This window comes from Peromyscus eremicus, chromosome 6, assembly GCF_949786415.1.
Source record: "Peromyscus eremicus chromosome 6, PerEre_H2_v1, whole genome shotgun sequence".
Lineage (NCBI taxonomy): Eukaryota > Metazoa > Chordata > Mammalia > Rodentia > Cricetidae > Peromyscus > Peromyscus eremicus.
Genome location: NC_081421.1, coordinates 92,460,470 through 92,471,001, shown reverse-complemented (window position 1 = coordinate 92,471,001; position 10,532 = coordinate 92,460,470).

The following is a 10,532-nucleotide window of genomic DNA, read 5'->3' as shown; positions in this document are numbered from 1 at the left end:
TAATTATAAAACTCTCATTCCATCTCCTGCTCCGATGGGCTCAGGATGAATTTAAAATGGATTAAGAGGAAATGGATAAGACGTTCTGTATTGCTGAACTCTGCCCAGTGTCATGATATGCAAACAGTGAGCAGAGCTCAGGAGCGACTAAATACACATGGAAGAGATGACAGGGCTCAGACGTGAGAACGCCTGGATCAGCCAGAGAAAAGGGCTCCTAAAAATAGTGCTAACAATTTACAGAAGAGAAAATCTGACTGCGCTGTGAAAAAAGTCTTTGAAGGTAGAGCTGCTTGGAGCTGCATGCTCTAAACATATTCAGGATGTTATGTTTGGAGAGGGGCATCTATTTTCTGTGCATTCATGTCACATAAGAAAGGGAAACCGCATCTACAGCCTTGGAGTATGGGATGGAAAAAGACCAGACTGGGAATCAGAAGGTGACATTGTGCCACTAATTAGCTCTGTGACATTTAGCCAGGCAAAGTATCTTCCTAGGCCTGATGTATAAACTGGGTAAATGGTCTATGAAACTGAGAGCAGTCTCTATCTTCTAGACTGTGTGTGTGTGTGTGTGTGTGTGTGTGTGTGTGTGTGTGTGTGTGTGGTGTGTGGTGTGTTTTGCAGGTACGGTTGAATTTTTAGAGCTTCACCTAATTCTAGCTAGATTTAGATTTGAAGTTGTTCAAATTTAGGGATCACACTTCTTTTTCTTTTTAGAAAGTTGTATTTTTATTTTATATGTGCATGTGTAAACCTGTTTGTATATATGTGCACACTGTGTGCATGCCCGGTGCCTTTGGAGGCCGGAAGGGAAGGCTGGATTCTCTGCTACTGGAGTCCCAGGTGGTTGTAAGCTGCCTTAAGTGGGTTTTAGGAACCCAACCCAGGTTCTTTGCAAGAGAAATGCACACTCCTAACCACTGAGCCGTCTTTCCAGCCTGTGAATCACATTGCTTTCACTTCATTTGGTCCCTCTTTTTTTCTTTTAAGTCATTAGCTGTTTCTAATTCATTCAAATTAGCACAAGTTGAATACCACAGAGATGTAGAAAGAAAACGTTTTAAGTAAAAAAAAATCTGTCCTTAGTCTTATAGAACCACCCTATATGATGTAATCAGCAATTACAACAAGATATGCAGCATGCCATTGTTTCCACTGTACTTTCCATGGATGCTTAAATGTTGATTTTTCCTTAGGATAGTTTCCTTGATAAAATTGCCTTCTTCTGCGTTTAATGCTGAATCGTGAACATAAATCAAGCTTTGGTCCCTGGGCTTACTTCTGGCCATGCAAAGCATACTGTTTATAGCTGTGTTGCCCTGTGCAGGCAAATGGTTGCAAATGACTTTTTGTTCACACTAAAAAATTTATACTACCTGACACTTAAAAGAAAATGTCTGTCAATCCATTTCAACACATGTTGCTCCATGTTAGTTACTTTTCTTGTTGCTATTAAAAAAATATCATGACAAAGGCAACTTAAGGAAGGAAGGATTTATTTTGCTTCGTAGTTTGAGGTCACAGTGCATCATGGTGCGGAAGGTGTGGGGCAGGAGTGTGAGGCTGCTGGCCATATTGAATCCACAGTGAGGAAGCAGAGGGAGAGGAGCCTGGCTGGTCAGCTTCCTTTACTTTTTATTCAAGCTGGAACTTGAACCGGGCTTACAGAATGATGCAACCTCCAATTAGGCAGCTGAATCTAAAAACTTCCTCCTAAAAATGCCCAGGGGTTTGCCTCCAAGATAATTCTAGGTCTTGTCATATTGACAACAAATATTAATTATGACATGACTCCTTTTCCTGTTTTTAAAAAGACACGTAATATTCTGCAGAATGGACGTGCCATTGGGTCCACTCTGTTGGTTCAGGGGATTAAATTTTCAGTTGGAGTTAGGTACTGTCAGATCCAGGGATCAAGATGGTCTCTTCAGGGTCTGTGGTCATCATCAGTTCTGGTCTTAAGTCCTTTTATGTGGTTCCAAGAGCTCTCTCTCTCTCTCTCTCTCTCTCTCTCTCTCTCTCTCTCTCTCTCTCTCTCTCTCTCTCTCTCGTTGCTGTGGACAGGAAGTTCAGTAGTCTAGTGACCAAGCTTAGCTGGATTCTGAAGCATGAAGCACAGAATATTTGGGTGGGCCTGAAATAAAGACTGTTCCTCAGACCTGTGTGCAGTTGGTTAAAGGGGACTGAATGCTAGAAGCTCAAGGCAACAAATGTCTCTTACAAGCAGCTATTTCCCGCGGTGGCTCTGCTGTGCTGGGGCTTGGACTCTGGACCTTTGTCTACCTGTTGCTGGCATACTCACCCAAGAATTCTTTGTAACTAATCAGAAAGTCATCTTATCAGCTATCTCTTTGTGCTGCGTTTCTTAGAGTGGCGTCATCAATGTTATGTTTCCTAAAGTTTAGCAACTGATGTCTTTTTATAACTGTTATTTGTTGTGATTTTTATTCTCACTTCTGCTGTGTTACTTTTCTTACTTTAATAAAAATTCTGAGTATTTTAAATATGTCAATCCTTTGTGTACTCTATGTGTACACAAAGTCTTTTTCATCAATTGTGTACTCTGTGTGTAAAAGCCTTTTTTTTTGGTTTTTCGGGACAGGCTTTCTCTGTAGTTTTGGTGCCTATCCTGGATCTTGCTCTGTAGACCAGGCTGACCTCGAACTCAGAGAGATCTGCCTGGCTCTGCCTCTCGAGTGCTGGGATTAAAGGTGTGCGCCACTGCCACCCGGCTGTGTAAAAGTCTTTTTCATCAGTTGTCTTTTGACTTCATAGAACCTTTTGTTCATTAAAAAAAAAAAAAAAAAAGAGTATGTGTTCGACAGTGTGAAGGAGTCAGTTCTAAGTAGACAAACAAATCCAACACTTGTCGACTGGGAAGACCTAGGTGAAAACACTATTGGAAATTAGGCTCTTCTCCATAAATACATTTTAAGTGATCATCAGAAGAAATTACATTATTTAAAATGTATGAAAGAACATCACCCAAGTTTCTTTCTGCCTTTATTATGTGACCTTTTCTTTGGAATTGTGAATAATGTTTTTAATGCACCAACTAAAAGTAAGTTTAATAGAAATTAAATAACAATAAACACAAAATAAAAAAGCAAAGATACACACGAAAGCTTTTGGAGGTGACAAGGTGTTTACTATTAAGGTCATGGGTGGTATCAAGAGTGTATACATGTACTGCATATGTTCATATGCCTCAGAAAAGCTGAAAGAAACAAAAAGGACTGTTTGTTGTAAAGACCCAAGATGCAGGAACACTTAGAACTTCAATCTATAGAAATTACTTGTAATGATACACATTTTTCCTTAATCATATCAAAAGATACTTCATCTAATTTTTTCATGTAATTTTACAAAGGAGAGAATTATATATGTGTGCTCATATGTGTTAACAGACAAAGGAATTGGGTTCACAGTATTTTGTTCTTAGAACCCCAAATATGAAGCTTTAATGTAGTTTTAATTATCCATCAAAGTAATTTTCTTTTAGATAATAATCACTTAGAGGCAAGAAAGCATTGTTTTGAACTGATGCCTGTCTATAGCTTTTATTTTTTATTAATTTTTAAATTTTTTGAAACTAAAGCATAAGTACATCATTTTCTCCCTCTAATCCCTCCCATGTATCTCCCTGTTGCTCTGTCTCTCAAATCCATTGCCCCTGTTTCTTTAATTGTTGTGATATGTATATACATATATATGCATAATATATGCATAATACACACACACACACATATACACACATATATTCAGTTCGGTCTGTATAACGGTACTTGTATGTACATTTTCAGGATACTGGATAACCAATTGGAGTGCTCATCTCTGAGAAAGACTCTCTGTTCTGCTCTTTGCATTCCTTAATTGCCTGTAGTTCTTTGTCTAGGGTTAGGACCTCATGAGATGTTCCCCTTAGCATGCATCCTGAGGGTTATTGTGCCATGTTGATCATTGTTGTTGTTTGTAGGTGCTATAATTGGGTAGAATTGTTGGTTGCTTCCCTCACTTGGAAGTTTGCATGGCTCCTTCTGGTGTTATGGAAGCCAGCCCTTAAGGAGGAGACTCTCAGATCAGGATGATCCAGCTTAGATCCTCTAGGTCCTGTGTCCAAAGCACATGGTGTTTTTATCCATAGGGAATTACCGCCAACCTCTGGGGAGCAACCAAAGACAACAACAACAGCCTACAGTGTTTGCAGAGTCCTTGGAGCAATCCTCATCAACAGCTCAAAAGGGAGCTAATCACACTTGGTGTTGAGGTTTTTGTTAAATAATCTATGACTTTTGTGGGGGGCATGGGCAGCTCAGATAGGAAAATTTAATTTAAATAATATATTTACATATACATATATACACACACAAATCTGTACATTATATATATATATATAAATATATATATATACACACACACACACACTTTTAGGTAAATAGATAATAATATTATTCCTGTTACCTACAACTTGTTTCCTTGAGGTGCTGCTGGGCATTGAACTTATAACCCCACACATGTTAAGCAAATGCTTTACCACTGAGCTATAGTCCTGACCACTACCTATAGGATTTAAAATAAGCACATAAAAACTTTTCTGAAATCCATAAAGGCTTTTTGAAAATGTGTATCATTTTCCTTAATCCTTTTTGCAGGTCAATGAACAGTCTGGCCATAATCACAAAGCCACCAAGAGGGACGCAGGATAGTTAGCTCAAAATCTCTACATCTACGGTCAGCATTTAGTTTATTACTGAATGAATAAATGAGGTGAGATGTAATATGTCTGTTATTTATTGTGATGAGCAAACAATATGTCTCGTTAGTACAGTTTCTTATAAAAAATATTAAATAAATAAACGTGATCACCCAGTTCTGAAGAATTTGAGAAATGAATCATTATTTGTGAAGTATGTATATGTTCTGCGTGCTTCCCACCAGAGGGTCCCATGGTGACTTCCTCAGCGTCAGTAGGAGCATGGCCTCTGCATTTAACATACTTGCTGCCATTTAGTAGAGAATTCTGGGGCTTAGAATGTTGAAGCAAGACAAAATAATCCTTGCCCATATAGATTTGTCTAACCTTCCCTCTTTTGATTGAAAAACAGTAGTAACAAGTACAGGAGACCCCCACCCCTGTGTAATTGAACTCCTGAATCCTGGCAATCACCGGGGTGGGGGTGGGGGATACAGATGAGGAAGTAGAATTTTAGAAGAACCTTCTCTGAAGACTCCGAACCAGTAAATGGAAGAGGCAAGACTAAGCCTCTGGCAGCCTCACGCTGGCTGGCTGTTCTTATCACTGCATCCCATTGCCTTTCGAGTTAACTGCCTGTGTTGGTGTGGCTTTGTGTTTTTAGGAATCATTCCCCAGACCCCCAACACACCTTCTTTCATTTCTGCGTCCTGTGGCAGTGAGCACGTTCACCTCCTCCACCCTGGCCTACTTTACAGATTGCAGACCTGCAGCATCAGAACCCACTGCAGTACACACGGGCCTGACTTCTACACTGTTGGCAGCCTGAACCCCCATATTTAGCCCCACCTGTTTTCTCCTGTTCTGTTCACAGTGGGAATGAAAAGCAGCTGAGATTCTATTTTCGTGTATTAATTGGTCCCATTACTCGGAAACCTTTTAAAAATAGAGCTCCTTTCTATTCCAAGTTTAGCAATCTGTTCGTTTCTTTCTCAGTCCAACCCCTTTAATCAGCCCCAGGCTTCACCTTCCAGGACTCTCCAGTGCCTCTGTGGAGCCCAGATGGGCTGAAAACTTCAAAGCAATGTCTGTACACAGAGAAAGGGAAACAGGCCCTCTCATTCAGAGTCTCTACAGAACCAGGTCTGCTGTTCACATGATTTCCTACCCAATTCTCCATCTAGGGTGTGTTACAGGGCTCCCTAGAGGGACTGTTCTAGGTCCCTATTTCTGTGCATACTATGTGTAATCAGTGCCCATCTTATATTCTGTATCTTGTTTGAGAGGCTAACAGCGGAACACATTTCAAAGCAAAGACAGAAGCCACAACTAAGTTCTGAGGTCACAGGAAGCATGCTACTGATTTCAGACTCTTAGGATTTTTTGAGAGTTTATAACTTGAAAATTATGGACCTAATCCATGGGTTTGAATTTTACTTATTTGATAGCCAACAATAATTTATGTTTTAAAAATATTTACTTTTATTTACGTATATGTATGTGAGGGTATGCCATGCATATGCAGGTGCCTGCAGAGGCTGGAAGAGGGCATCAATTCCCCTGAAGCTAGAATTACAGGCTGTTGTGAGCTGCCTGACCTGGGTGCTGGGAACCAAGCTCAGATCCTCTGGAAGGGCAGCAAGCGCCCTTAACCACTGAGCTATTTCTCCAGCCCAACCCAACAATCGTTTAAAAGAACTACTTTACCTTTTATTTTATGATTATGAGATTTTGTTGCTAATTTATTTGGTTCTGGTTTTGTTTCTGATTTGTCTTTTTTTTTTGATGGAGGGAACTATGTATTTTCCATGGATTGCAGAAGTGGATAAAACACTAGATTCTATCTTTGTTGGAATAAAACAATCAGCCCCAAATTATGCCAGAAAACGACTTTCTGCAACTAAATTTCTACTTGTCTTAATGAAGGAGGTTTTCACCAACAAAGAATATTCAAAGCAGTAACATAGAAATTCATGAGGCAATGCGTAGAAGTCTGTGTCTCCACTTAGTGATGCCAGAGGTTTTTCTTCGCACAGAACTAAGACATTGCACAGACTAAGTAGTTGTAAGTATCAAGTCACATAGTTTGATCTGATTTTCTATTTATTGTTACTAATTCTCATTAATCATACTACATTCCATCCTTGAGAAATAAGAATTATTTATTTTTCAATTCCTTACATCCACGTCTCTCTTGGTTGAAAGACCTGGAATTTATAACAATTAGGTGCACAGAAATTATTGAATGGTGCAAGATGTACAGATCTTTCAAAACATTAAGGGAAATCCTCTGAGAACTAAATTTACTATTTGGAAACTATCTTATAGATGACAGAATAGACTGTACTTTTTTTTGTTTCTTTTTTACATTTCCTTTTGCAATCGTGTGTGTGTGTGTGTGTGTGTGTGTGTGTGTGTGTGTGTGTGTGTTGACATGGGTTCTGGGAACCAAATGCAGGTCCCCTGTAAGAGCAGTATGTGCCATTGAGGGGATAAGCGTGCAGGTTCCACACTTCTGTAATGTAAAACAGTATGAGTTGTAATGCTCATATATGATCCAGGGTGGGTAAGCACATGGATACTTCCCTGGGCAGCTGATTGCAACAGGAATGGGTGTGTCCAGAGGAAAACTGCTCTTTTCCCATTTACCCCCAGTGAACTGGCTGTGAGGTGAGCCTCTGGAGTCCAGTTTTCTCTAGATGAGCTCTGAGTAGCACACTTATGTCTGATCTTTCTTTCTTTCTTTCTTTCTTTCTTTCTTTCTTTCTTTCTTTCTTTCTTTTTTTATCTTGTGGCAATATATCCCTGGTTTGGCTCTACTTTATTTTGTTACCTGAGGCAGTTGACAGTTAATAACAAATAAATGTGTAGGGCTGACTGAAACTGTTTACTCTCTCAAAAGGATCATTATAATCATTTTTTATGGATTTAATTATGTCTTCCCCCTGCAATAAGTTGGAATCCTAATCCTCAATATCTTAAGATGTGACTTTATTTGGAAATAAGTTATTTTTTATATTTTAATCTCTTGTGCATATGTATGCTCTCTGTGTGTATTTGTGCATGCACATGGTATATACACGTGTGTGAGTGTGTGTGTCTGTGTGCATGCTCTGTGCGTGTGTGTGTGTGGCAGAGGACAACCTCAAGTGTTGGTCCTCACCTCTCATATGGTTTGAGAAAGGGTCTTGTTGCTGTCAGTCTGTAGCTAGAGTTTTCCTGCCTGGCCCACAGTCAGGACAAATCTCTCTCACCTGCCAGTCCCACAGCCACTCAGACCCAACCAAGTAAACACAGAGACTTATATTGGTTACAAACTGTATGGCCGTGGCAGGCTTCTTGCTAACTGTTCTTACAGCTTAAATTAATCCATTTCTATAAATCTATACCTTGCCACGTGGCTCGCGGCTTACTGGCATCTTCACATGCTGTTTGTCATCGTGGCGGCTGGCAGTGTTTCTCTGCCTCAGCCTTCCACTTCCCAGCTTTATTCTCCTCCTTGTCCCGCCTATACTTCCTGCCTGGCCACTGGCCAATCAGTGGTTTATTTATTGACCAATCAGCAACACACTTTACATACAGACCATCCCACAGCACCAGTCACTGTGTATTCCAGGCTAGTTGGTCTGTGGGCTTCTGGGAGATTTTCCTCTTGTCTCTGTCTCCCATTCAATCACTGTCCTTCCGGACATATCCTACCATGCCAGACTTTATGAGGGTTTGGGGGATTTGAACTCAAGTTTTCATGCTTGCACAGCATGAAAAACCCACTGAGCCATCTCCCTAGTTCTGAATGTTTGTTCTTTGCAAAAGTGAACAAGTTAAAATGAGGGGATACTAATCCAATATAACATATTCTAGAAAAAGAAAAAATTTGGACCCGGAGACAGCCATGTAGAGCAGGTAGAGCTAGGGAGACATGCTTTTCTTCCACGAGCCAAGGAGAGAATTTGGAAGAGGTCATCTCTTTGCAGCCCTCAGAGAGAACATAGCCCGTGGACTCCTTAATTTTAGACATCTAGATTCCAAAGCAAATAAGACAGTGCACTTGGGTTTAACTACCTAGTGTGTAGATTTGGTCCTCGGTGGCCCAAGCACGTACCACAAGGACTTTCTCCCTCCATCCTGCGAGCCTGGCGATACGTGGCCTCAGCCTTTAGCCACCATTGCCAGAGCCAAACATAGGTTCTGGTTCTGACAGTTACTCGAGCTAAATAAACAAATAGTTTTCTACGTTCTGAACACCAGATATTAAGGTACTTGAAAGTATAATTGTTCTCTCTCATTATTTCTGAATATGGCAGAAAAATCTCATTAGAAATGTTGTTTTCAAATATGTTAGCAAGCCAATTAAAATACAAACAAGCTTCTGGGTTTTCCCTGAGTTGTGGCAATGAAGCTAATGACGAGCCCAGTGCTCTCGCTTTGTGGCTTTTCTGCTCTTTTCAGACCCGGCTGGCAGGTCTATTATTGTATAAAGAAAAAAAAAAAAAAAGAAAGAGAGAAAGAAAAGAAGCACAGAATGGTCATCACCAGTGTGAGAAGAAATTGTTGATGAGTGTTTGACAGCCCATAACGTTACTCAGATGTTTGGTTTTCTCCCTGGGTGACACGGGCAGGATGGTAATTATAGCATATTTGAAATTATTGCTTACAGGGAAATGACTCATCGTGATCTTCAGAACTTAGATGGGGACCTGGTTATAGATACAGACAAATATCTTTCTGTTTATGGCTTTTCCTGAGTTATGAGCATACCAGACGGAGGCTCAGTTTCTTTAGAAATGTTTACAGTGTATTTTTCATTTTAATGAGGTGTCTTGGTAAATTCAAAACTAATATTTTACAATGACACTTGGTATGCGGTGACATGTCATCGTGTCACACCCAAGCTAGCCAGGACTAAAAGTAAACCGCCAGAACCATCCCCCAGTCTCCAGATAGCTATGGACTGAGTATTATGCATGAACAGGCGGAGTCTCTTTGCTGGTGTTCTTGCCATTTTTTACTGACCTTGTTGGAGCTGAGCACTGCTGCAGGCACCCTTAAATTGATGCCTCATGACAACTTCCCAGCTGAGTAGTCAAACAGCCAAATTTACTATAAGTTCTTTTCCTATTCTTTCTGGCCCATTTGCCTGACTAATAATAGTTACTGTTATTTCTTGACTGTACTAGTGACAAGGCAGTCACTTTTTATCCAGTGTGTGCATATATATATATATATATATATATATATATATATATATATATATATTTTAGCCAAAGCCATTCAACTCATGGGAAAAAATATTGTCAAGAAAAAAGAAGTTAAGTTGCATGTGTGCTCTTGATTACTCATTGTGATCAGAAGCTTGACCTGGCTCATGTCTATCTTAAGTGTTATTTGTCTTGATCATTGCAGGGTGGTGCTGACCTGCTGGTACAGTTTTCAAGTTGCTCTCCCAGTTACAAGCACCTCACTTTTCAGTTCTAACACAGATGAACATGGAGTATCCTGGACTCTCTTTCTCTCAGTGAGTATCGGCTTCTGAAGTTAAGGGGTTTCTACCTCAAACGCTTCTACCTCTCTCCATGAACATCATAAACAGAAGATTCCTAACAAGATTTCATTCTCTTCTTGTCTTTGTATGTGTTCTAGATGGGTAGGTAGTCCCCACTGATGAGGCTCTAGTATGTCTAGACTCTGCCTATGGCCGTATCCCCAGTTCCTGAGACCACATCTTCAGTTTACATATAATTTATCTTCAGTCTCTTAAACTCCTTATGTCTAGTTTCAACACATCTTGTGTAGAACATTCTAGGGCAGTGGTTCTCAGCCTTCCTAATGTTGTGAC